This window comes from Balaenoptera physalus (genome assembly GCF_965194825.1).
Source record: "Balaenoptera physalus genome assembly, chromosome: 8".
In the NCBI taxonomy this organism is placed as follows: Eukaryota; Metazoa; Chordata; class Mammalia; order Artiodactyla; family Balaenopteridae; genus Balaenoptera; species Balaenoptera physalus.
This window is the reverse complement of record NC_138887.1, coordinates 96,816,377-96,844,096: the sequence shown is the minus strand read 5'-3', so window position 1 is coordinate 96,844,096 and position 27,720 is coordinate 96,816,377. Positions and strand designations below refer to the sequence as shown.

Genomic DNA, 27,720 nt, shown 5'->3' with positions numbered 1-27,720 from the left:
TAATATGTCAAAGGTTTCTCTATGGTGATTTTTGCTCAATAAAAAAAACATGGGTTTGGGAAAGAAAAGATGACTAATAAAAATGTTAACAAAAGAATTCATAATTGCCTTTCAAAGTAGTATATGTTTGAAAAGAGCTAGAAAAATGAATCTGCTGATAAAAGAGTAAGAATTGAAAATATTAGTTAAAAAGGAGCTATGAAAGTAAGTGATTTTTTTTTTCGGTACTGCCTTTTAACCAGAAAATTACAGGAAATGTGCAATTAAGAAATAACATCTTTACATAAGGCCATGAGGGGAAGAGAAGAGAATACATTGAATGTGACTCAGTCAGAGGGAAGTGGCACCACTGTAACATTTCAAAAGGAGTTTGTAATGAGCCTACTGATGTATTTAGAGTTAACTGATAAAGTGGTTGCCTCCCCTGAATGATTGTAATAGCCTCTTACAAGTCTCCCAACTTACACTCCTGTGTCCTCCAGTCTAGTTGCAACATGGCAACCACACTGTCCTCTTAAAACCTTAAGTCAGATCATACCCCTTCTGTGCTCAAAGCTCTTCAGTGATGCCCCATGTGCCTCAGAGTAAAAGTTAAGGTTTTACATGATCCTGGAAGGCCCTGCATGATTGGGACACAGTTACCTACCTCTCTGACTTCCTCTCCTGACTCTCCCCTGGATCACTCTCTAGTCACACAGGCACCCTTGGAGTTCCTACAACAGACCAGTCATGTGCCCCCCTCAGAGCCTTTGCTCCAGCTCAGTAGTTCTCAAAGGATGCCCCAGGGATCCCTGTAAGTCCCCAGGACCCTTTCATGGAATCTAAAATGTCAACTATAAAACAAAAGCTCAACAAATTTGAAGAGTGTAAAAGAGACCTGAGACCAAAACACTGAGAATCATTGCCCTAGCTAATCCACTGCAGCTTGGCGGGCTCTTCCCTCACATATCTGCTTGGCTCAGTCCCACAGCTCCCTCAAGACTCTGCCTGTGCTTCACTCTCCCAGTGACCCTACCCTGACCACCTCCTCTAAATCTCAGACTTCTGAGTCTCACTCACATTTTCTCTTTTCCATGACATTTATTACCTTACAACATATTATATAATTTACTTAAATATTATACTTATTGTCTATCTCTACAACTCTACAACGCAAGCTTTGAAAGGGTGAACGTCGTGGTCTGTTTTGTTCACTGATCTATCACAAGAGCATAGAAGAGGGCCTGATACTTAGTGGATGTTTGTTGAATGAATAAATGAAAGATGAAAAGTTGATAAAAATAGATTTCCAAGACACGTTGAAGTAATAGCTTTACAAAACAAAGCAAATGTTACATACATTCATCAAAATTTAATAAATGGGGAAAATGCTTAAGTGTCTATAAGCATCTAAAGAACAAATAATAATAAAAAGCAACATAAAGACTACTACTTTCTCTGGTGATCCTGTTGGCACAAGGAAAGAAATCTTTGAAAGACCTTGTATCGGTAATTACGTGCTCCAGTCTGCGAATGAAACACACCACTTCCATCACAACTAATTACTCATTAGCTAGAACTAGCCACGTGGCCCCTCCCAACCAAAAAAGGGACCAGAAAGTACACTCCCGCCGTCTACCTGAAGGCAAGAAGCTGGAAATATTTGATGACTAGCACTACCACATGGTGAATTATGTTTCAAATTTGATAAAACAATTTAATAACCAAGATTAATAAAATTTCCTGTGACATTAGTTCAGAATATGCAATGATTGTAAAGAACAAATAACGCTAATTTTATTATAAATAATAAGTGGTTTATTAAGACATATAGCAGAAAATAGGTTAGGATATGTTACAGTCATCATAATGAATTTTATTAATGATTTGGACTTGGGGGCGTTCATTTGTTACCCACATCTTTCCTTCCTTCCTTCCTTCTTTCCTCTGTTCCTTTTTTCCTTCCCTTTTCCTCCCTTCAGCAAATAAGTATTGAACTCCTCTATGTACAGCTAACAGTACTGGATGATGAAGATACAACAGTGAATAGACAAGATTCCTGCCCCCACAGAGCTCATAGTCTACCGACGACAAACAAGTAAGCAGAGTTTGCAAATGAAAATAGTTATAGATTGTGATAAATGTTATAATGGAGATAAACATTTGATAAAGAATGAGCAGGAGAGTCAGGAAAGTCTAAAGTGATACTGGAGATGAGAGCTGTGGGCTGTAAGGGAGCTAGTCCTGCAAAGACCCCGAGGTATAGAATTCCAGACACAAAGAACATGAGTGAGCAATTTCAGAGTCCTGCGTGGTCTGAGCTATGGGAGGAAGGGGGAAGTGGTGAGGGAGAAAGTTAGAGAGGCAGGCAGAGAGCGACCACGCAGGGCTTAGCTGATGAAGGTGACGAGGTTCGATTTTATTCCAAGAGCAATGGAAAGTCATCAAAGGCTTTGTAAGCAAGGGATTGACCAGATTCCTCTTATGTCTCTAAAAGATTACATTTGCTTCTGGGAGAGATACAGAATGGATGGGGGACTATTAGGAAGTTAAATGCAGAAATCCAGTTGGTTTTGATTAAGTTTAGATAATGAACATGGGGAGAAAGAAAGATTCAACACATATTTAATAAGAAAGCCAACAAGATTTCATGCTGGTACATATGGAATCTAAAAAAGAAAAAAGTGGTTCTGATGAACCTAGGGGCAGGAAAGGAATAAACACGCAGATGTACAGAATGGACTTGAGGACACAGGGAGGGGGAAAGGAAGGCTGGGACAAAGTGAGAGAGTGGCATTGACATATATACATTAGCAAATGTAAAATAGATAGCTAGTGGGAAGCAGCTGCATCGCACTGGGAGGTCAGCTCCGTGCTTTGCGACCAACTAGAGGGGTGGGATAGGGAGGGTGGGAGGGAGACGCAAGAGGGAGGGGATATGGGGATATATGTATACATATAGCTGATTCACTCTGTTATACAGCAGAAACTAACACAACATTGTAAAGCAATTATACTCCAATAAAGATGTTAAAAAATCAATCAATCAACCAATCAATTAATTAAAAAAAGAAAAGACCAAGTGCTGCCATTTAAAAAAAAAAAAAGATACCATGCTGGATTAGATGTGGAGATGAAAGAAAAGGGAAAACTCAAAGACTGAGGAAATTGGCTGGATGGTGAGGCCATTTACTGAAATGGAAAAGGCAGAGAAGAAATAAATCGGAATTGTGGGCAGTCAAGAATTCTTTATTTAACATACTAAATTTTATGTGCTTCTTAAATATCCAAGAAGAGATTCCATGCATTCTGGAAATTTTAACATTTATTAAGCACTTATTATGAGCACTGTATTCAGAATTTAATATATATAGCAGGGTCATAATTTTACATCATACTATGTAATGTATACATTTTACATATACATATATATGTTTATTTATGAATGTACTTCTTATCTTAAATAAATTACATAAAATGTAATTGCTTTATTTTGTCTACAACTACTTTGGTTTTCAATGTGAATCCCCTACATTTGAATAGGAAAAAAATTAACTGTCCAATTCCATTTAAATTTAATCCAATCCAACATCTTTAAAAGTATAATGTTTCTGAAATGAATGAATAAGCATTTTCAGAACTCTAATGAAAAACTGATGAACTCATAAAAGTGCTAACAAAAGATCAAGCTGAAAAAAAAATTAATTACATGGGACTGAGTGAACTGATGAGGATGAGTATAATTTTTGTGACTTTCTGTCTGAATTAAAAAAAAAAAAAAATCCCACAAGGACTCAGAGGCAAAGAATATACAAATCAATTTTCACTGCAAAGTAAAGGAGCTGTTACAGTGGAGGATTACTGGACTGAATGTCAATATTATGACATAGTATGAGTGTGTTTCATGTTTGGTAATTGCAATCATTGTTGCTTTTGTTGTGGTCATCCATGTACAATGCTTGTTGTCAGTCTATTTATCTCTTGTAAAAATAAAATACAGTGTGTGTGTGTGAAAAAAATAAATAAAAGTATAATGTTTCTTTCTATAGAATAAAAGTCTCATATGGTCTTCTCCATTCTTCTGCCTCTCTCCCTAAGGATGGTGTCCTCTCATGCAGGGGTACAACTTACACAACTGCGTGGCAACAGGGAAGTGTCAGGGGCCTTGAATGTAATATCCTTTGCCTCTTCTGGTTTCTAGTGCGATATTCTTTATCCACCAGGATGTTGCTGAAAGCTCTCCAGCCTGATGCTCAATCTCTTGGGGTCAGTCTACCCCACGTAGGATCAAAGGCAACACAGGAAGCCTAAATCTCCAGACCTTCCTCCACCTGAACATAGCTCATTTTTATGTGCCTGTGCTGCAAATTGGGACATGGCAGCCCGCGTGTTTGCTTCCTCCCAGAATCTCAGATGGTGAGTAGAAGGGTGAAAGAGTACCTCTCCATTCTCTGTGTTCCTCTCACTAAGAATGCCCGGGTCTAGGCCAGAGCCAAACCCCAGAGAAGGAAAAATGCAGAGAGACATCCACTCTCTTCACTCTCTCACTGTCCTCTTCCTCCCATAATTACCCTTAGTTTGAAAGGAGTGTGTTTTACCCAGAGAGGGCCTGGCTGGCCGCCACAGGTAGCAGGGGAAACATCTCTCCATCACTGGCTAGCTGCTAAGCTGAGTCCTCCAACCTCATGAGGCTGAAGTCTTACTGCACAATCCAAACGTATACGTCAGAAGAAGAATTTTAATTTATTCTATTTGCATTCATCGTATAAACAAATTTTAGATTCATCCTGCACAGATGGAAACTTTCTTAACACCAAGGTAAAAGTCATGAGTTCAGAAAAGCAAAAAAAGAAAATTATATTATTTATGTTAAAAATTACCAATCCTCACATCAAACTTCTAAGATTGGTGCACTTATTAATTCTATTTTAGAAAAGAGATAATCGATGCTCATAAAGGTTATGTAACACAGATTATAAGACGACATTATTGGGATTTCAAACAATTCTATCTACCAAGCTCCTGCTAAAATGCCTTTTCTTGAAATTTTTGTGGTTAATCCTTGCAAAGAGAAGAAAATGAAAGTCGAGGATTCCAACACAATATGTAATACAGATGACTATAGACTGACTTAGAGTCTACACCCTAACAAGGGCCCCAAAAGGTAAATAATCTGAAACAGAATCAAGTCATGTATTGGTTAGGAATGACATAAGAGAGCAGAACATCCTTGCAGAGAGAAAGCTGGCATTATTCTGGGCATGTGCTCAAGGGTTATGATCAACTCCAAAATCTGAGTAGCTTAACACAATAAGTTTATATTTTTGTCCATATTACATCTCTCGTATGAGCTGGCAGACTTTCTGCTCCACACGGTCATTCAGAGACCCAGGCCAGTGGAGCTGCCGCCATGTTGTAGATGCACCAGCCTGAGCACGCAGCTTCCTGGGGTGTTCTGTTAGGGAAAGAGGGGAACGAGGCACTTGCAAAGGCATTTCAAATAATACACTTACATCCACTAGTATTTCACTAGTCAGAACCAGTCCTTTGAACCCATCTAATTGCAAGGTGACCAGGAAATGGCAGGAGAGCAAATGGGTTTGATCTGCCTCTGCCACGGCCCCATGAACATAATTCATATATCCAGCCACCTGCCTCCTCCTAACGTAAGTCCTTTCATTTCCAAGGTTGCCTTTAAATTCAGGATAAATATTATTATCCTTGTTTTAGAAACTGCTTTACATATTGTGATCAAGGAAAAATATTGCAAGATCTTTACAAAGCTTTATTAAAGGCTAAATTACAGTTCTAAGATTATTGTAGGTAATATTTTGTGTGTGTGTGTGTTTTAATGAAGCAGTGTTTATGGCACGAGAACTCATCTACTCTTATACCTGTTAGGAATAAGGCACCACACAAGTAGAAGGGTGGAGTCTGCTGATTTCATGGTTTCTATCACCACAGCTTGCCCGTAACCTTGGCCTTACTTCTGGTTTAAATATGCAAGAGTGACTTCAAAGTTAAACATCTGATTGTGTTGCAACTGGCTTTTCAACTACAACTGACTGGTTTCCATTTACAAAATTCCTTATTACATTATGAGTCTCGAACAACAGAAGTTTGCGAGTCAATACAGGGAACTTGAACCTACTATAAAAAGTTACTTCAGAAGTTGAGGTCTTTAGGAAATGTAAGGAAGTAGCACCACCTGGTGGGTAAGAATGACAGGAGAAATTGGAGATTTGCTTATTAAGAAATGCGTAGTTGTGGGCGCTTTTAAAAATTATTACAATTGCTGTAGGTATAATCAGTTTTCCAAACAAAAGCCTTTTGAGAGCTTTGGAATTGAGACCTGAGGAATGAAATTCTCTCCTTAGAAAACAGGGACAAATAGAGGGTGTATGTATGACTTTTCACCTTATCATTTCTGATTGATGGCTGTTCACCAGGATCTGGGGAAACCCAGGTCAGTGAAAGTGGCCTGTGGTAATGATGAGAGGGTGGTTTACAACCAAGCCAAGGCTATTATCATCAAAGAGCCGAGAGTCCTGGTAATTTTAGAAAGTTTACACGTGCTAGGCCAAGGCACTGAGCACAGGCCTCCAACTCACTTAGTACTTATTAGTAAAGTGTCAGCAGGGGGCCCTGCCTCATATCTGTTTATTGGTCAGTATCAGAATTTAATGGTGAGATTTTTTTTGAAAAAGGCAAGAACAACAAAAGTTTTCAGCCTTTCAGCTTTCAAGTATCTGTGCTCCATTTATTTAGCTGACATTTTCGCACAGCTTGAAGATTGCTTTGTTAACCTGAAACAAGTATTTCTGCCAGATAGTTCTCCAGCCAAGATAGGTTATTTTGGGATCAGTAAAGAATTGCAGTTCAGGGTCTGCAACCATGTCAAGCCATGTGCAAGTCCCCGCACGGCAAGGGAAGGAACAAGCTTTCATAGAGGGGAAACGGAAGTTAGGAGGATTCTAGTAAACAAAGAGCCCACGGCCTTTCATTGCCTGAGTCCTTGCCCGGAAACAAGAGGGGTCTTTTTCTGTCCAATGGGCTCTGTCGTTTCTACAGGGTATGAGAGCTCCTCTTTCTGGTCTCCCAACTCTATTTAATTGAGGTTTCTGTTTGTTAATTTTTCATAGCTTCCTTGAGAAATTAAATTTGGGGTTCTATTTAGCCATTTTCGAAAGCTGAACTTAGAGCAACAATGTAATGAACCTGTTCTGGAATACCCCACGGTAACACTTTAATCCCAGCTTTTTCTGAGATGTTCAGCAGCAACAGGACAATGGTAGACCTGATCTACAGTAAGGGAAGGTACAAGACTAGTCATAGCGAACAGATGTGGAAACCTCATACATGTTACCCATCAATTTATCATTGAGACTCATTAAGCCAGGCTCCCTTAAGGGACTGTTTTCACCTGACTTTCCCCCCCCCTGTGCTTATCAAAGCCAAACGTATTTTATAGTCTTCAAGTATACGGAGCAAGAAGTTCTAGTCAGCAGGCTTCGGGGGTCAAGAAAGATGGCTTAGCCCAGGAGCTGAAAGTCCAGATTTTGAACCAGATTTTTTTCTCGTTTGAGATCTTGTTACCCATTAGCTTTACGCTCCCATCGCCACCCCTATCTCCCATCCCTCTCACCCTAAGCAACCACTAATCTACTTTCTCTCTACAGATTTGCCTATTTTGGACCTTTCATGTGAATGGAATTGGCTTCTTTGTTATTGGCTTCTTTCACTTAGCATAATGTTTTCAAGTTTCCTCCATGTTGTAGTATAAATCAGCACTTCATTCCTTTTTGTAGCTGAATAATATTCCGTTGTATGTATGTACCACATTTTGTTTATTCATTCGTCCTCCAAATGGCATTTGGATTTTTCCACCTTTTGGCTATTATGAATAATACTGCTTTGAACATTAGTGTACACATTTTTATGTGAACATATGCTTTCATTTCTCTTGGAATGAAATGACTAGATCCTAGAAATGGAATTGTTAGGTTATATGATAACCATGTTTAATAAAGAGTACCTGATTTTTAATCCTGGCTCTGGTGTTTCTAGCTCTGTGTTTTTAGGAAAGTTATGCCTCAGTTACTTTATCTATAAAATGGAGCCAACAGTACTTCATATGCTTGTTTTAAAGATAAAGGAAGTTACTATATAAAAGGCTCATAGGGAGCTCCCTGGTGGTCCAGTGGCTGAGACTCTGTGCTCCCAATGCAGGGGGCCCAGGTTCGATCCCTGGTCAGGGAATTAGATCTCACATGCCACAACTAAAATTAAAAAAAAGATCCCCACATGCCACAACGAAGATCCCACATGCTGCAACTAAGACCCAGCGCAGCCAAAATAAATAAATAAATGTTTTCTTTTTAAAGGCTCATAATATATCTATAAACATCACGTAAGTGTTTTGTTCTTTTTTTAATATATATATATCCTCTTCCCTGTCCCTTTCATGTCAAAAGGAATAGTTTCAGGTTTGGTCAGATCTGGACAATTCTTTCTGTGTTGTCCCAACTCTACTAACCCTTTTCTGTTTTCCCAGAATGTCTAACCCCACATTGTTCTGTGTTTAAATTGTGGCTTCTTTTCTTTAGTGCCTTATAGGGGTTAATAAATAGTGCTTATTCTTTACATTGGCAAAAGATCAAAGTTCACTTAAATATAAGCTTTACAGAGGCTTCGTTTCCCTGCAATATAGCTTGCAAACAGTTGCCTTCCTGCTTTACTTGTAAGCTTTGGGGAAGATTTTTAATTATTTGCTTGGCCCAATACTCCTAACGCTAGTGTCTTACCCTATATGTCTCTGTCCCACAGCACTCAAGGAGCCAGTTTTATTCTGCTCCATTTTCGGTAAGAATTCCTTGTTTGTTGGGGTCCAAGCTGAAATGGCTCCCACCATAGTACAGTACCATGACTCTCCCCGGTAACTATTACACATTCCACTAATCATATTTCTGATTAAGCCAGTCATGCTTACAGCCGTGGAGACTACGTTGATAGTAAGCTCTCAAGTCCTGAGATGCTCTATTTAACAATATGACTCAAAGGACATTGGGTCTCAGATTTTATCACTGTAAAAACAGTCCACTTGGCATAAAGATAAGATATGCTTAAAGTCAACAATCTAGCAAATACATCAAATTGTTCTTAAGCAAAGAAGACAGAAGGGGACTTTTATTTACTGAGAGCTTACTATGTGGCAGATGCTAGCTGCTTTAAGTAATATTTTGGACCAGCTCAAGGCTGAAGCATGACATGAAGTCCTCTATTTGTGCCTAATAGCAAAACTTCTTGTTACAAAATGTCCCAGGGGCTTTGTGACCATCACAGAATGCTCCTGAGGACTGACACAGATGCCCAGACACACATCTTATTTTGCATGGGCCCAGGATATCTGTAGGTGAGAACTTAAACCTGGTCTACATATTGTGTTCAGGCATCCGCAAACCAGTCTAGGGGACTAGGATTCCTTGAAGGAGGCTGGCCTGGAGAAAGGAACCTTAGAAACTATGAGAAGATATGGAAGAGCAGGTCTAAGCTGGTAGCTTGCCTGAATGTCAAAGGGAGCCATGGATGTGGCAGCAGGAGGCTGCACATGACCTTCCCTGACACTGCTCCTCACCAAGCGTGAGTGTGCTATGGCTGGGACCGACCTGCAGATCTGGTTCTAGGGGCCTAACTTGAAATATCTCTGATCGTGAGACTTGAAAGGAGTTTTTCTACTGTCCAGAGATGGAGAGAAGCATGAGGGCAGCAGCCTGGGGCTAAGAGCAGAGGACGTGAGAACAAAGTGACTGCAGGCAAACCTCACCCACAGAGCCTCCCAGACAGAATTAAATGAATGGGAAGGGCTGCCACCAAAAAACTAAATTTTCTACTAGTCGAGCAGCTGTGGACTTAAAGCCTTGAGATTTGGGGTATTATTATAAATGTGAAATACTTCTATGTCCTGTCAGGTGAAGCCTAAGGCTATATGGGTTATGTGCATTTAAGCTACACAATTGATTTTACGGAAGAAAAACTGAGGCTGGGTGAGGTAAGTCACCTAAGTGCACAGAGGTAATAAGCAGTAGAGCCAAGAATCAACTCCCGAGCTGTGTGACTCCAAAAGCCAGGATCCTTCCCCTATACAATCTGCTTCTGGAGATACAGAAGATTCAAAGGAGCATAAACAGCATGCACTTAGAGTCTTCCAAATAACAGTGGTAAAAAGCAACACATGTTGAACAATTATTCTATGCTAAGTGATTTGCCTATGCATCAGTGTGATTTTCTGAGAAATTAATTTTTTGATTTTTTTTTTCTATTGTCTTTTCACCAAAGAATAATGCCAGCGCCCTACGCCTTTGAAATCTAGATTCCTTTTATCCTCAGAGTGAGAGTAATAGGACTCATTTCAAAGCCCTCAGCCAATATAGGGATTAAATTGAACTATCCCAAAGGGGATGAAAATGGAGGCTTCAGGAAAGTGGCCCAACCCTGGAGGTTGTTCCCTGATTGAATCATGGGGAGGATTGTAGATTTCTTCAAGTGCCTGAACTCAGCACTCTGGAGATAACAAGTCCTTGTATGAGAATGGATGTTTGAATACCTGTGAGAATTGGCCTTAAGTGCTGCAGCTTGAGCACCTCGAGTAAGTCGTTTGTGGCTAAGGAGTCAGCAGAGAGGAACATCTCGAGTATATATTGGTCAGTCCCCGCAAGGAGGCCGTCTCCAGTATATGGCATAGAAGTAGTGCCCAACTATTGTTGAGCATTTAGAAGGCTGAGCTACCATCCGTGTCTGTGAAGGTTGTGTCCCAGGATATAGCAACTAGATGGAGCCAAGGGGAAAAAGAGTCATCCCTATTGACCAAGAGCCAGGGCCTTCCCCATTTTCCTAGGAGTATGTAAGCCCCAGGGATTTTGTAAGCGCCAATGAGGATAACCTCAGTTAATCACTTATATTGGACTTCATAAGTTGACCTTGATAAGCTGTTGATTTGGACATGGCTTTATTTAGAAAATAAAGAACCGTGACATCTCTTGTACCTTGAGTGTTATGGAGATATTCATACCTATTATACACTTTCTATTCACATAAAACATTCTTGAGGTTCTAGTATCATCTTCTATTTTACAGATAAAGAAATTAGACCTTGGAGAAGTTGAGCAACTTGCCCATGTTCACACAACTCATAAGCCTTTCTTAATACAGAGAATTTAGGCCTTTCACACTTGCCAGCCATATAAAAGGCACTGAAACACAGTATCATCCACATGCCTTGAAAACTAATTCAAGGAGTCTGTCACCAGAAGCTATATAAACAAATCATTACCTAGTGTAAATAGGATTTGTAGCAGAATTCACTCTTATAAAACACTTATTGATATTCAATTATATATAGGACATAGCAGGGTTTTCTATAACAAGGCACGTCTTAGAATTTAGTTGGCGAGTAGAACATATATCAGTAAAGGTACATTTAACTGTCAAGAGACTGTTACAGATAATCAATGCTATAGGAATTTGTACTAGATCACTAGTAGATGGTGCAATGGAAAGATCATAACGTGTCAGAAGACATCAATTCCAATTCTGACACCAACTGTGCCACTTCTAGCTCCTTAACCTTCAAGATTCTGAATTTCCCTCTGCCTCAGATTTGTCATTTAGAAACTGTTGCTAGCAATATGCTCCCTTCTTTCCTCACAGGGTTTTTAACATTTGCAAAAATGTTTACAAAACTATGATGAACTACACAAACAGAGATACTGTTTCCCTCTTTTCATTAGTGCCATGTTCTCATGAATCATGGTAACTGTGATGATTATTTTCATGTGTCAACTTGACTAGGCTACATAGTACCCAGGTGTTTCATAAAATATCAGTCTAGATGTTGCTGTGAAAATATTTTTTTACATTGTCATTTAAATCAGTAGACTTCGAGTAAAGCAGATTACCCTTCATAATGTGGATGGGCTTCATCCAATCAGTTGAAGACCTTAAGAGAAAAAACTAAAGTTCTCTGAAAAAAAAGGAATTCGGCCTCCAGGCTGACTTCAGACTCAAGGCTACACCACCAACTCCTGCCAAAATATCCAGCCTACTGGCCAGCCCTGCAAATACCAGACTTGCCAGCCCCTACACACGTATGAAATCCTTTAAAATAAATCTCTCTCTCCCCAACCAATATGAAAGGTATATGTGTATATATATATATATATATATGTGTGTGTGTGTGTGTGTGAGTATACATACATAAACAGTCATCCCTTGGTATCTATGGAGGATTGGTTCCAGGAGGCCCCAGGGACACCAAAATCCATGGATACTCAAGTCACATATATAAAATGATGTAGTACAATGCATAGAGTTGGCCCTCCTTATGTGCAGATATGGAGACCTGACCGTATGTGTATATACACATACACATATATGTACACATGCACATTCACACACACACACACACACACACACATCCTATTGGTCCTGCTTCTCTGGAGAACACTGACTAATACAATAGCTGCTCTGAATGAAGAACTTACTTTGATAAGAAAAATGTGAAAAGCAATCAAAGAAAACTCTGAAAGTACTATTTTATTCTTAACATATTTTCTGTTGGTCCATTTTTGAATATTTATGAAATAGTAAATATATAGGATGTTACATGATAATATTTCATTATTCCAAAGAAATACATACACTTAATATACCCAAGTGGGAAATATGATGAAAAAAGAATGTTTGCTTTTCTTTGGGGGAGCTGATTTGCATGTTGCGGCATGTGTCTTTGCTCAAGGCACTCCTTGCATTTGGAATACTTTCCCTCCTAGTCATCCTTTGTCCAAATGGTATGTAGCCCATTTTCTAAGGCACAGTTCAATGACTCTTCTAAGGGGAAATGCCCAATTCCTCTAACTGAAGGTTGTCACTACCTCTTTTGAACTCTGTTCCTCTTTACAGTATTCATCACTTTATGCCCTGAATTAGTTATTTGTGTGTTTGTCTTGTTCCCACCTCTGGAAATAGCAATCTTCTTGAGGACAGTAGTTACTGATAAATCATAGTTTTCATCAGAGCCTCCTATAGCTCCTTGCCTAAGGTATCTTGATAAATACGTACTGAATAAATAAACCTTCATGGGTCATTTTGGTCTCTCGAGTTTAAGCTGTTTTCTCTAATTTGTGCTATAACAAATCCTATAAGTAGTTTCTAACAGAGTGACTGTAATCCTTCATATGTGGTAGTGGTCTGGTGGTGAACATTTATTAGGTAGTCAAGGAATGAAAAGCAGCAGCATGGGGCTTTAGCTGTGAGGTTGAAAGTTGGCTTAAAATAACATTTTAAATGAGGGAATTTTATGAACAGAGGTAGTGAAATCACACAGGCTTTGAAGTGTACTCTGGTGACTGCATAGTAACCAAGGTACTTCCTTGTTCTCCCATGAATGTTCTTGATATTTATCAGTGATATAAACCCACTGCTAAATATGTAACAAAAGCAAAGTACAAGCATCTGTGTACACAGCAAATATTTCACTTTCAAAGATACTGCTCTGCCCTCAATGAACAGTGTGTACTTTCCATCTAACTTCGGAACACTTTACTAACTTCACATCATGTGAATAGACACAGTGTCACAAAGAGATAGAATGACTTCTCAGGGGTAAAAAGCAGAGCTGAAATCTATTTTAGATCCCAGAATTTTAAAATTCCAATTTACACGTTTGGCAACCAATATTCCTTATATCTCTAAAGGAAAATTCATTGAAATGTATGGTTGGAGAGCAGGGATTTTTTTTTTTTGAGTTCTATTCGACTAGTTTTACACTTTAATGCACCTAAAAGTTCTAAAACCAGCACTACTCTAAAATAATCTATAATACACTCAATTCATTGATCCAGTATTCATTGACTGATAACATATAATAAGCACTATTAGCACCTAAGCACTATATTGAGTGCTGAGGATTCATTCATGAAGAAAACATAGCTCCACCCTCAAGAAGACCACGGACTATCGGCAGGGCGTGGACATACACACCAAACCAACTGGCAAATCTTGATTGTTGTTTAATGTTAGTTTTAGTTTTCCCTGCTGTCAATTCACTGTGGTAAGGTAAATGATCTCCTTTTCTATCTTGCACCTGAAAAGGTGAGATCTCTTCTCCCTTTATATTGCAAGTGCCCCATCCCCGCTCAGTAAACACAAACAGAACTCTTCAGAAAGAAAGTTAAACTGTTCTGGATTCAGGCCTACTCAGGAAGATCATACTGGATTATCACAGAAGGGGAGTGGATAGAGGTTATTATTTGGAATTGAAGAAGGGGTGTGACTGAGACCTGGAGGTGATTTCCTGAGGTGGGTAGGGACTTGGATCTTATTCCCACTCAGAATTTCATCAGGTGGAAGGACCCCTGATAGGGAATGTATGTAGGAAGCTGGTGGCTCAGTCTCTATTGCTGTGGTCTTTTGAGCCTTGGAGAAGGCTTCTGGGGCTGAGATGACCATGGAGGAAGGGTATTACACAAGCAAGAGAGTAGCCTACCTTAAAATAGGTCACGTGGGCTTGAGCAACGGGCATGACAAGTAAAGCAACTAGAATGAACTCAAGTCAAGAATTCTTTCCTGGGGACTTCCCTGGTGGTCCAGTGGCTAAGACTCCACGCTCCCAATGCAGGGGGTCTGGGTTCGATCCCTGGTCAGGGAACTAGATCCTGCATGCCGCAACTAAGAGTTTGCATGCTGCAACAAAGATCCCGCATGCTGCAACGAAGATCCCTCGTGCCGCAACTAAGAGCCAGTGCAGCGAAATAAATAAATATTAAAAAAAAACCAAGAATCCTTTCCTCCATGATGACATAGGATAAACTATATAATGTCCCCTGGGAATCATGAACAACCTCAAGGAGGAGCTCTCTGGTAACTGGTATTAAACATGTTGACAAGAGAGTTCAGAGCAAGATTTATTTTGATTTTTCAAAATAAGTTAATATGATTTTTGTTTCACCCAAATCTCATGGGGAAATTCATATTCCTTACAGTCAGAAACATGGATAGAGAAGTACTAAAACAGAGAATGTACTGTGCTAGAAATGCTCCTAGAAGAAAGGAACTACCCCACTTGCCAGATTTTAAAACTTGTTTGATCACTTTAGTGTTTCTCTATTGGAACATGTCTTAAACCTGATGCATATCTTTAACATTCTATTTGTTTTGCTTCGATTTTCAAATAACGCTGCTATTTTAGAATCAAGAAAATATTATCAATATAATTCCCTGTAGGGAACTAAGGGGGACAGGAAGGTATCATAGAGCAATTGATTTTTTTTAATGGACTCAAAAGATGAGTAGTGAACAAAGTAGAGTAGATACAAAATATTTGTAGATGGAAATATATGGAAAAAGCACCGTGAATGCATGAAAATCTGAACATCATTGGCAGGCAAATGGCCTGGCACCTCTTTTAACCAATATACACAAACTACTTGTTGAGGATTTACTTAGGGAGTGTGGAAAATTATATCAACAAAAATTCTGCATAGAAACAAATTCCTTTACTGTTTGACTTCTACTGGTCAAAGCATAGTCAATGTTCTGAAAAAAATGTTACCACTTAGTGGGATGCTTATCCATAGATTGAAAATCTAAATAAAAAGATCAATCATGTCCCCATTAAGCAGCACTGTGACCCGTATCCTGGACCTTGGCATTTTGACTGTTACTGCTAGTTTGCGAGAAAGCTCAGTATAGCTAGCTAATTCTAGCAAGAGGAGTTTTGTTTTGTACTTTTATTTCTGCTCAAGGGCTTGCCTCTTTTGGCAGAAGTGGGACCAAAATTTACATTTTGCCAAGGATGTCAGGTCAAAGCCTGCATTATCTGCCAACATATTTTCAATGTAATTCAGGGCTGTGCAGCACTTTTATAAGTTGGCACCTGGCTGGGGCTGTCCATGTGGCCCACGCCCTAATCTAGCTCTGAGTTCAAGGAACTTTAAGGAGCAAAAATGTGTTTATGGCAGGGATGTCAAATGAGGCAGTATAGTAAATAACTGTTTTAATGAAATACTTTGGCAACACACCATCTCTCTTGATCTCTACATCATTCTGCTATAGGTATCATCACTTCCGTTTTACAGATGATGAAACTGAAACTGAGGAAATTAACCCACCTTAGGATGAGACTAATCAAACAATAAATAAGTAGAAAATGGAGTGTAGGTCCTCCGAATCTCAATTCATGCACTGCCCACTAGCCCCCTTAACAGGCACTGTGATTCTCTAATCCAAGTGAGAGATTCTTTTGTTTGTTCAAAGAAATCAATATACTTACTTTTTCAATAATTGTTTATGCCACAAGTATTAAAGCAAATGAGAGAATGAAAGTAAATCATCCAACTGGTTTAGATTAGAAAAACACCACATCTCCCTTTTTGACACTCAATGTAAAGGGGTCCCTACACAATTATCAGGCTCCCAGTTGCTAATGGTGGAAGCTACAGCTCATTATCTGCCTTCTTCTAAAATGTGAACCGTAACAAAAGGGACAACCACATAATTGGACCCTGTGACTGCCAGGGCCCCTCCCACATCCTGGAAGGTTCCTGGTTTTCAGTGGAGTTGGGAGCTGTTGTGAAAACTGGCAAATGCAAATCCAAGCAGTTGTGGTTGGTAAAGCTCTTTATAGAGTTAAGGTAAGCAAATTGATTTGTAGCAAAATATACGCAGTGAAAGTCCTTTGGAATAAACATTCCTAAATAAGTTGCTGAAATACTGTGGATTTTTAACCACAAAGTAATTCCCTAGTAATCAGTTTTGAATGCTGACAGGCTTGTTTTCTTCCTCGTTTCTTATTTCTGAACCTTTTAATTCCTTTCCTTAGCAACAGGAAGAATATTCCAACATAATTCTTTCCAAGGACTCTCTGTCAGCAGCTGTGAAACCTCTACACTTCTGTTTTTATTTGGCTAGTCATTAAGTGAGGTCAGTGTGGAGCTTATGTCACACTTTCTAGTGGAGTTAAGCAGCTTCTCAACTGGTGAAAAATGAAGATTCTTGATTACAAACATCCCAATAGTTTCTAAAACCTACCATGATATTGTTATTATGGAGTATACGAAAAGTCTGTGCTAAATTTCCAACATGTTGAACTCATTCATCTGACAACTTATTTTTGTATTGTGTAAATACACAATAGGTTTAGTTTTTCCTTGCCGTCTTATTTTAGTAAATAGACTGAAATGAAAGAATTTGAAAAAAAATCAAAACTAGAGATACTTTAATATACCAGGATAATATTATTAGACAGATGGGAAACTAAAGGAAATCACATTCAAACCACAGAATTAAGCCCCCTTTTACAAGGATACTCTGCTGCTATTATACACGCACACACACCAGCAGCAGAGCAGCGGCGGCAGCCAGGGTCTGCAGGAAGTTCTTGCTAAGATAATAAGATTAGCTTACAAACACAGTTTATGACTATTATTTGATGGAAAGGGAGTGACTAAATGCTATTATGCACGATGGTGATTCAGCATATTGTATTTTTTTTTGGTAGAGTTTTAACACGCCTACGGAAGTTCCTCTTCAGGTTCTTAAAGAGTTGTCTGAATACAGATGTGTACCCATCCAGGTCATAAAGTCAGAGTAGTGAGAAGCACAGGTACTTCTCAAGATTTCTTCAAGATCCTTAAATGGTATTTAAAGAACCTTTATATTTGGTTCACAATTATCTTTCCAAACTTACATTTGTCCCCTGTCACACCTAACCTACCCCCAGCAGCATGAAACAAACTTTCCTGGCATTGCTTCTTTGTACAAACAATTCTCTTTGCCTGGAAATACTGCTACTCCCTTCTGTGTCTGTGAGCATTTTAACGTTCTCTACTCACATAGCACCTCCTCAGTGAAGTACTTTTCAATGACCTTGGTGGGGACGTGTTGAGCAGTTACCCTCTCTGTGTTTACTAACCCTCTCTGTGTTTTACTAACACTTTGTTTATACAGTACTTAACTGGATAATGTGTGCTCTACCGCTAAACTCCACTAACACTTACAGAATTTTGGAAATGTGACAAGAACTAGAAATACAATTAGAAAAAACAACCAATCAACCAAAACTTGGGGAAAAGTCCCGGATAGAGGAGGCAAATCAATCCATATAATTATGTGCAACTTGAGGATGATGATTATGCCTGATTCATCTTTGAATTATCAGTACTAGGCCAGGACTTGATGTATAAAAGGCATAAAGTGAAAATTTATTCAATTGAATCAGAATTTCAGAGCTGAAACCCAGATTTCCTGATCATGAATAAAAGAGGAACATTTCCTTAAACAGGTATCTGTTCATGTCATTGCTACACTCTAGAAAAAGGCAGAGGTATATTATATATTTTACAGAGGTATAAGAAGTATAAAGGTATAAATATTTTATATTTATTTTCATAATGATAAAAAATAATTGCAACTATTAATTAAAAATCTGGCCCTGAAAAATTCTAAGTATGGTTAAACCAGTTTTAAGTGTGTTCTGTGGGACGTTAATATGTATTACAGGAAAAAAGGAATTCCACAGTTAAGTAAATTTAGGAAACATTGAGTTAAATGAAGTTAAACAAGTTTCTTTATTGTATGACTTCTCAAATGCTGGTATGTGTTGTAAACTTCTAAGAGAAGGATGGAGTGTGATTCATTTCCTAAACTTATGTGACAAAGGAATCTTTTCATCAATGAGGATCTTATGAAGGATGACCATGTAATTTATTGCTCAAACTGAGCAACTGCTCTTGAATGCAAGAGAGAGCTGTTAATAATTATGTCAGGACAGTAGGTGTAAACTGGGATTATGCCTGGCAAACCAGGATGTATGGTCATCCTAATTCTACAGGATTAGTTTTCTTTTGGAATGCACTTTGAAATAAAACTAAACTAACAGGTCAAAGTTCAAAACTATTTGTATGTTAATACATATCCAATATTAGTATTTGAGTTGAAAACAGCAACAGGAAGATCACAAAACTATTAAACACAATGATATATTTTTATTTTTCCAGCACAAGAATCCTCACCAATTTTACAACTTTTCCTTTGAAACTGTATAATTTGAATGATGGAAGTGATGACAGAGTTATGCTGTTGGGGAAGAATAATACACAGTGGAATTCCTCACTTAGCAGTTGGGAAGATGATTGAAAAATATTGGCTTCTGCCCATGAGGTCATCCCCATGCCTCTCAAAATACTAGGATTGCAGAGACTAATGCTTTCTCCTTTCTTTTACATTATGAGCATTGACCATATTGTAAATGATTTTAACTACAGAAAGGTAGCAGTATTTCAAGCTTTGGTGCAAGGGTTAAAAAAGCTCCATAAGCAAGTCAGCACTTGTGAAGTAACCCAAATTCTAGACTAGCACCGTCCATACAAACACAATGAGAGCCACTATGTAATTTTAAATGCTCCAATAGTCACCTTACAGAATGTTTTAAAATAACAGGTGGGACCTAGAGTCTATCATACAGAGTGAAGTAAGTCAGAAAGAGAAAAACAAATACAGTATGCTAACACATATATATGGAATCTAAAAAAAAAAAGGTTCTGAAGAACCTAGGGGCAGGACAGGAATAAAGACACAGACGTAGAGAATGGACTTGAGGACATGGGGAGGGGGAAGGGTAAGCTGGGATGAAGTGAGAGAGTGGCATGGACATATATACACTACCAAATGTAAAACAGATAGCTAGTGGGAAGCAGCTGCATAGCACAGGGAGATCAGCTTCGTGCTTTGTGACCACCTAGAGGGGTGGGATAGGGAGGGTGGGAGGGAGACGCAAGAGGGAGGGGATATGGGGATATATGCATACATATAGCTGATTCACTTTGTTATACAGCAGAAACTAACACACCATTGTAAAGCAATTATACTCCAATAAAGATGTTAAAAAAATAATAAAATAAAATAAAATAACAGGTGGCATTCACTTCAATAATATTTTTAACTCAACATATCCATAGTAATATTATTTTAATATACAATCAATATATTATTGAGATATTTTCTTTTTCATACTAAATCTCTGAAGTCTGGTGTGTATTTTACACTTACAGCCCAACTCAGTTCTGACCAGCCACATTTCAAGTGCTCAATAGCCACATGTGGCTAGTGGTTACCAAACTGGAGAGCAACTTCTACTATCCAGATGATTTCTGGGTAAAAATAAAAATATATCATTGTTTTTAATAGTCTTGTGATCCTCCTGTCATTGTTACCATCAACACAAATACTTGTTGAAGAAAACTAAGTAATGAGAATAATAGTAGTTGGCATTTCTTATTTTCCTACATGTTAGCCACTTGTGTCAAGTGTTTTACATACATTGTCTGATGTAATCCCTGTGCCTGAGAGGTAGTTACTATTTGTATCCCTATTTTATGAAAGAGAAAACTAAGGCTGAGAGAGAAGAAATAATTTGTCCGAGGCAGTTAGCTGACAAGATGGGGCAATGTAGTGCAGTGGATAAAGCAAGGATGCGGATGCAGCTGATCCAGTGCCCCAGCTTCGAATTTCTGCTCAATCCCTTATCAAATGTGATCATTTGGCAGGTCAGTTCCTAAGCAGAGTAACTTCTGGTTCTGTGGTAAGGATTCAGTGAATACACTAATGTAAAGATTTAGCACAAAACCTATCACATATTAAGCTCAATTAACGTTGGCCTTGTTAGTACATTATTTCTGTTATTGTTATGTTATTATAAATATTATGAAGTAGCAGAGCCAGGAATTAAACTCAGGTCTATCTGATTTTATGGTAACATATACTTCATGACAGCTAATTCCAAAAATACAATAATATTACTTGTCATTGTATGAGTTTTTGATGTGTACTCAATGTATTTGTTTTTATTTTGCAAACTTCCCTAAGATGTTCAAAAGGTCAAAGAAATAGATGAGTATTCATGTTGTAAAAACCAGTCAAGGTCAATCTGTTTGAACTTTTTAGAAGAAAGATATTTACATAAATCCAAGAAAGTATAATTAACATGTTTTAAATTATTATGACATATCAGGCAATCAAGCTTGATTCTCTCCTAAGTCCATAACATTAAAAAGTTTATCTAGAGATGAAACATTTAAAATAAATTTGAAAATCTTCAAACATACTCAAAATAGAATTTTATAATGAACCCGTATGTACCAACCACGCAGCTTCAACAGTTAAAGCACAATCTCATTTCATCTATACCCCTACCACCACCACACCACCATTATTGCCATTGTATTATTTTAAAGCAAATGTCAGACATCACATTATTGCACCTCTCATTACATTATATACTTTTTTTTTAACATCTTTATTGGAGTATAATTGCTTTACAATGGTGTGTTAGTTTCTGCTTTATAACAAAGTGAATCAGCTATACTTCTAAAAGATAAGACTCTTCTGTGGAGAATCTCAGGCTTATACTGAAGATACTACTGTCCAAAAGATAGACTTCATTTGAGAATCTCAGTTACAATTTCCCCTCATTGCCACTTTCCTAAGAAATTTCCAGATTATAGCAGTGGTAATCAGCATTTCACTTGGTTCTGGACAATAGTTCTCAAACTTTTTGTTCTCAAGGCCCCTTTACACCCTCAAACTTACTGAGGATCTCACACAGCTTTGGTTTTTGTGAGTTCTTCGTATTGATGCTTACTATATTAGAAATTATTACTGAGAAATTTCTTAAAAATTCATTCATTTAAAAATAACAATGACGTTTAGTTGAAATGTGGAATCATAAACCCAATAATACATTAATATGAGTAGCATATTTTTATGGAAATAGCTTTATTTCCAAAACAAAAATAAACTAGTAGAAGAGTGGCATTGTTGCACATTTTTGCAGATCTCTTATTGTCTGCTTGATAGAATTCATCTGGATTCTCGTATCTATTTCTGTATTTAATCTGATGCAATATACTGCTGGTTGAAGAATATAAAGTATAGCTAATTCAGGTAAGAATCATCAATATAGGATAAAAATAAGGGTGAAAGTTTGAAGAGGAATAGGACATTTAGATAGTTAAAGTATCTCCCTCCTAATTATTTATGAAGTACAAATTCATAAAAATTAAAGATTGGGAATTGCAGTTGTAACTTAACAGTGGAGAAGCCTAGTGGACACCACCTTTATGGAGCTGACATCGTGAAAATGGGAAACCGACATCATGTTCTCCTGATATGGTTCCTGAGAAGATCACAGCATCACCTTTGTTATACTTGTGTCAAAAGATTCATAATCTGCCTTCTAATCGCTGGGAAACTCCTATCAAAGAACACCATACAAAACAACTGTCCCAGACTCTTAAAAATATCACTGTCATGAAAGACCATACCAAAACAAACAAACAAAAGGCTGGGGAAGTTGTTCTAGATTAAAAGCAACTGAAAAAGACATTGCAATTAAATGCAATGCATGCTCTTGAATTGGACCCTGGATTGGCAGGGGTGGGGTGGTGGGGAGGTAGGGGGTGGGGATGGAGGTATAACATAAAGACAATTGCCAACATTTAAATATGTATCGATTAATAGATAATTGCATTAGTGTTAAATTTCATGAGTTTGATCATTGTACTATGATTTTATGAGAGTATCCTTGTTCTCAGTAAATACTAACTTAAGTATTTTGGGGTAAAAAACTATGTCTGTGTCTCTCTCTCAAATGGTTCATGAAAAAATTAATAATGTGGATAGACAGATAAAGGATAAAATACAGAGTAATAAAGCAAATGCGGCAAAATATAAATAATTGATGAATCTGATTGAAGGGTACACAGGAGCTTCTTGTGCTCTTCTTATGTCTTCTGTAGGAAAATTATTTCAAAATAAGTAGTTAAAAATAAAAATACTAATCTGGAATTTTAGAAATTCAGCTAAAATTTCTCCCAATTAGACTAAGTTATCAAAAGCCTTATAGAAATAAACACATTAATGAAGAAAATTGCCCTAATGCCTTTCTTAACTTTCATTTAAAAAAATGTAAAGCAAGAAAATGGATAAATGAGCTCATGATGGAATTAAAGTAATTGTTATTTATTAACACATTTTCTGAACTGAATACTTTTTATAACAATACCAAGTTCTGTTTATAATCAAAATACACTTATCTAGGACACAATCTAAAAGTACGTCACAGTTTTATGTAAATAAACAAATAGTCTTTTTAAATCAATTCAAATGAACATGCATGCAGTAAAACTTATCACATACTATCAGTGATATAAGTACCTGGAAAAATGAAAAATAGAAACAGAGAACTTATCCTTAAGGAGTTTATAATTTTATCAACCTAAAAATTTTTGTATGCATAACTTAAAAAGTAAAATAAATGGCATATGATTGATTGGCCAAATGTTAATTATCGGTTAGCCTTGTCCAATGGAAATACAATGCAAGCCACTTATGTAGTTTTTAATTTTCTAAAGCCACATTTAAAAAAGTAAAAAGAAACAGATGAGGTTAATTTTGGTAATATATTTTATTTAACCCAATATATCCAAAATATTACTTCCACATACAATCAGTATAAAAATTATTGAGATATTTTACATTCTTTTTTTAATACTAAGTCTCAGAAATCAGTATTTTATATTTACAGCACATTTCAATTCAGATCAGCCACAATTCAAGTACTCAACAGACCAATACGGCCAGTGGCTACAATTTTGCACAGAGCAAGTATAGGTCATGATGGGAGAGTTTCTTCCATAAAAAAAAAAAAAAAGCAAAAAACAAACAAAAAAAGCAGACATGGAACAGATCAATGGAACAGGATAGAGAGCCCAGAAATAAACCCATGCACTTAAGGTCAATTAATCTATGACAAAGGAGCAAGAATATACAATGGAGAAAAGACAGTCTCTTCAGTAAGTGGTGCTGGGAAAACTGGACAGCTACATGTAAAAGAATGAATTAGAACATTCTCTAACACCATATCCAAAAATAAACTCAAAATGGATTAAAGACCTAAATGTAAGACAAGATACTATAAAACTCCTAGAGGAAAACATAGGCAGAACACTCTGACATAAATCGAAGCAATATTTTTTGGGATCCCTCTCCTAAAGTAAAGGAAATAAAAGCAAAAATAAACAAATGAGACCTAATTAAACTTAAAAGCTTTTGAACAGCAAAGGAAACCATGGACTAAACAAAAAGACAACCTACTCAATGGGAGAAAATATTTGCAAATGATATGACCAATAAGGGATTAACATCCAACATATACAAACAGCTCATACATCTCAACATGAAAATAAACAGCCCAATTAAAAATGGGTAGAAGAACTGAATAGATATTTTTCCAAAGAGGAAATGCAGATGGCCAACATTTACATGAAAAGATGCTCAACATCGCTAATCATCAGGGAAATGCAAATCAAAACCACAATGAGATATCACCTCACACCTGGCAGAATGGCTGTCATCAAAAAGAACACAAATAACAAATGTTGGTGAGAATATGGAGAAAAGGGAACCCTCTTACACAGTTGACGGGAAAGTAAATTGGTATAGCCACTGTGGAAAACAGTTCAGAGGTTTCTCAAAAACTAAAAATAGAACTACCATATGAGCCAGCAATTTCATTCCAGGTTATATATCTAAAAAAAAGCAAACACACTAATTCAAAAAGATTCATGTACCCCAATGTTCATAGCAGCCAAGATATGGAAACAACCTAAATGTTTATTAACAGATGAATGGATAAAGAAACTGCTGTGTATATATGTATACACACACACACACACACACACACACACACATATATATATGTATATATACACACACATAGAATACTACTCAGCCATAAAAAAGAATGAAATTTTGCCATTTGGAGCAACAAGGTTGGACTTGGAGGACATTACGCTAAGTGAAATAAGTCAGAGAAAGACAAATACTGTGTGATATCATTTATATGTGGAATCTAAGAAATACAACAAACTAGTGAATATAACAAAAAGAATCAGACTCACAGATATAGAGAACAAACTAGTGGTTACCAGCTGGGGGAGGGAAAAGGAGAGGGACAATATAGGGGTAGGAGAGTAAGAGGTACAAACTATTATGTATAAAATAAGTTACAAGGATATATTGTACAACACAGGGAATTAGCCAATATTGTATAATATCTATAAATGGAATATAACTTTTAAAACCTGTGAATCACTATAGTGTACACCCATAACTTATATAATATTGCACAGCGACTATACTTCAGTAAAAAATATAACTTAAAAGCTTTTGCACAGCAAAGGAAACCATAAACAAGACAAAAAGACAACCCTCAGAATGGGAGAAAATATTTGCAAACGAATCAACAGACAAAGGATTAATCTCCAAAATATATAAACAGCTCATGCAGCTCAATATTAAAGAAACAAACAACCCAATCCAAAAATGGGCAGAAGACCTAAATAGACATTTCTCCAAAGAAGACATACAGATGGCCAAGAAGCACATGAAAAGCTGCTCAACATCACTAATTATAAGAGAAATGCAAATCAAAACTACAATGAGATATCACCTCACACCGGTTAGAATGGGCATCATCAGAAAATCTACAAACAACAAATGCTGGAGAGGGTGTGGAGAAAAGGGAACCCTCTTGCACTGTTGGTGGGAATGTAAATTGATACAGCCACTATGGAGAACAATATGGAGGTTCCTTAAAAAACTAAAAATAGAATTACCATATGACCCAGCAATCCCACTACTGGGCATTTACCCAGAGAAAACCATAATTCAAAAACACACATGCACCCGAATGTTCATTGCAGCACTATTTACAATAGCCAGGTCATGGAAGCAACCTAAATGCTCATCAACAGACGAATGGATAAAGAAGTTGTGGGACATATATACAATGGAATATTACTCAGCCATAAAAAGGAACGAAATTGAGTCATTTGTTGAGACGTGGATGGATCTAGAGACTGTCATACAGAGTGAAGTAAGTCAGAAAGAGAAAAACAAATATCGTATGTTAACGCATGTATATGGAACCTAGAAAAATGGTACAGATGAGCCGGTTTGCAGGGCAGAAGTTGAGACACAGATGTAGAGAATGGACATATGGACACCAAGGGGGGAAAACTGCGGTGAGCTGGGGATGGTGGTGTGCTGAATTGGGCGATTGGGATTGACATGTATACACTGATGTGTATAAAATTGATGCCTAATAAGAACATGCAGTATAAAACAAACAAACAAACAAAACAACTAATACTAAACTTTCATTGGGTTATTTGTATGGAAATATGTTAATATAAATGTTTCAGACACTACATGAAATTTCTAAAAATCTTATATGTTCTGGTATAATGTTATAAGTCATAATCCTAGTTATTACTTTAAAATGTATATCTCAGAAATAACTAATTTTCTTGTCAACTGCATTATTATGAACTTTCATCAAATCTTTAACTGTGGTCATTTTTAAGTCTTTTGTCATTTACAGACAGTTCTGGGTGTACTCTGATGCTTTTGCAAATATGTTCCTATAAAAGGGTTTCATCTTCAAGAAATTCATGGAAAAGACTCTGACAAGTACAGGTTTCTGGTAACTGACTGTACTGCTGAACTGAATGAATAACCATTTTCAGAACTCTAATGAAAAACTGATGAATTCATAAAAGTGCTAACAAAAGATCAAGATGAAAAAAAAAATTAATTACATGGGACTGAGTGAATTGATGATGACGAGTATAATTTTTGTGATTTTCTGTCTAAATTTAAAAAAAAAAATCCCACAAGGACTCAGAGGCAAAAAACATACAAATCAATTTTCACTGCAAAGTAAAGGAGCTGTTACAGTGGAGGATTACTGGACTGAATGTCAATATTATGACATAGTATGAGTGTGTTTCATGTTTGGTAATTGCAATCATTGTTGCTTTTGTTGTAGTCATCCATGTACAATGCTTGGTGTCAGTCTATTTATCCCTTGTAAAAATAAAATACAGTGTGTGTGTGTGTGTGTGTGTGTGTGTGTGTGTGTGTAAAAAAAAAATAATAAATTACAAAAAAAAAGACAGTGAAAAAAAAACAAAATTAAAAAAATAGCACAATGGTAGTTATGGCTTAGACTGTAGCTATATGACCCTTTTGTAAATTTAATCCAAGTTTCCCCTGGTGTCATCATCCTAGGGATACAAAAGAGTTGTTTTTATTGATAGCAATTACTCAGATTTGGTGAGCTTGTTGTTCTTTACACTTCACAGGACAATAGTCTGTTGCAATATTCCCCTTCACCAGCATATTTTTTCAGTGTCCAGGGATGTCTTGCCTGTGTTCACAGCCAATCCCCATACCTACTTCAGTTGAGAAGCCACTTGAAGGGATGCATCATCATTGTCAAACGCTGTGTCTCCCAGTGCTTCCCAAATCTGCAGTTGAAGGACCAGAAGTGGCACCACATTCCAGTCACAATTTATTCTGCTAGTGCAGCAATGTCTTGCTCCAAAATGTAGAAAATGTCCCTCTACCAAATCTCATCTTCTGTCATAAAAACAGCTCCTTCAGCTTCCACCCAAATCACTTCTTCCCAAAAGGCTCTCATTTAATAGGAGATCGGGAAAGAGACATGGTGCCCTCCATAGCATTTGTCTCTAGAGCCCAGGCTCCCATGCACTAAACTTCCTCAGACTTCCCGTAACTCCAAACCAAAGTCCTCCTGACAAGCAACCCACGAAAAGCAGGCTC

General features: G+C 37.4%; 1 protein-coding gene across 3 annotated transcripts in view; it reads right to left on the bottom strand.

Annotated features, from left to right (window-relative positions):
• Positions 1-27,720, bottom strand: part of LOC309665723 (uncharacterized protein) — a gene marked incomplete at its 5' end in the record, with an annotated part of 320,068 nt that overhangs the window by 270,285 nt on the left and 22,063 nt on the right. The window lies entirely within an intron of this gene.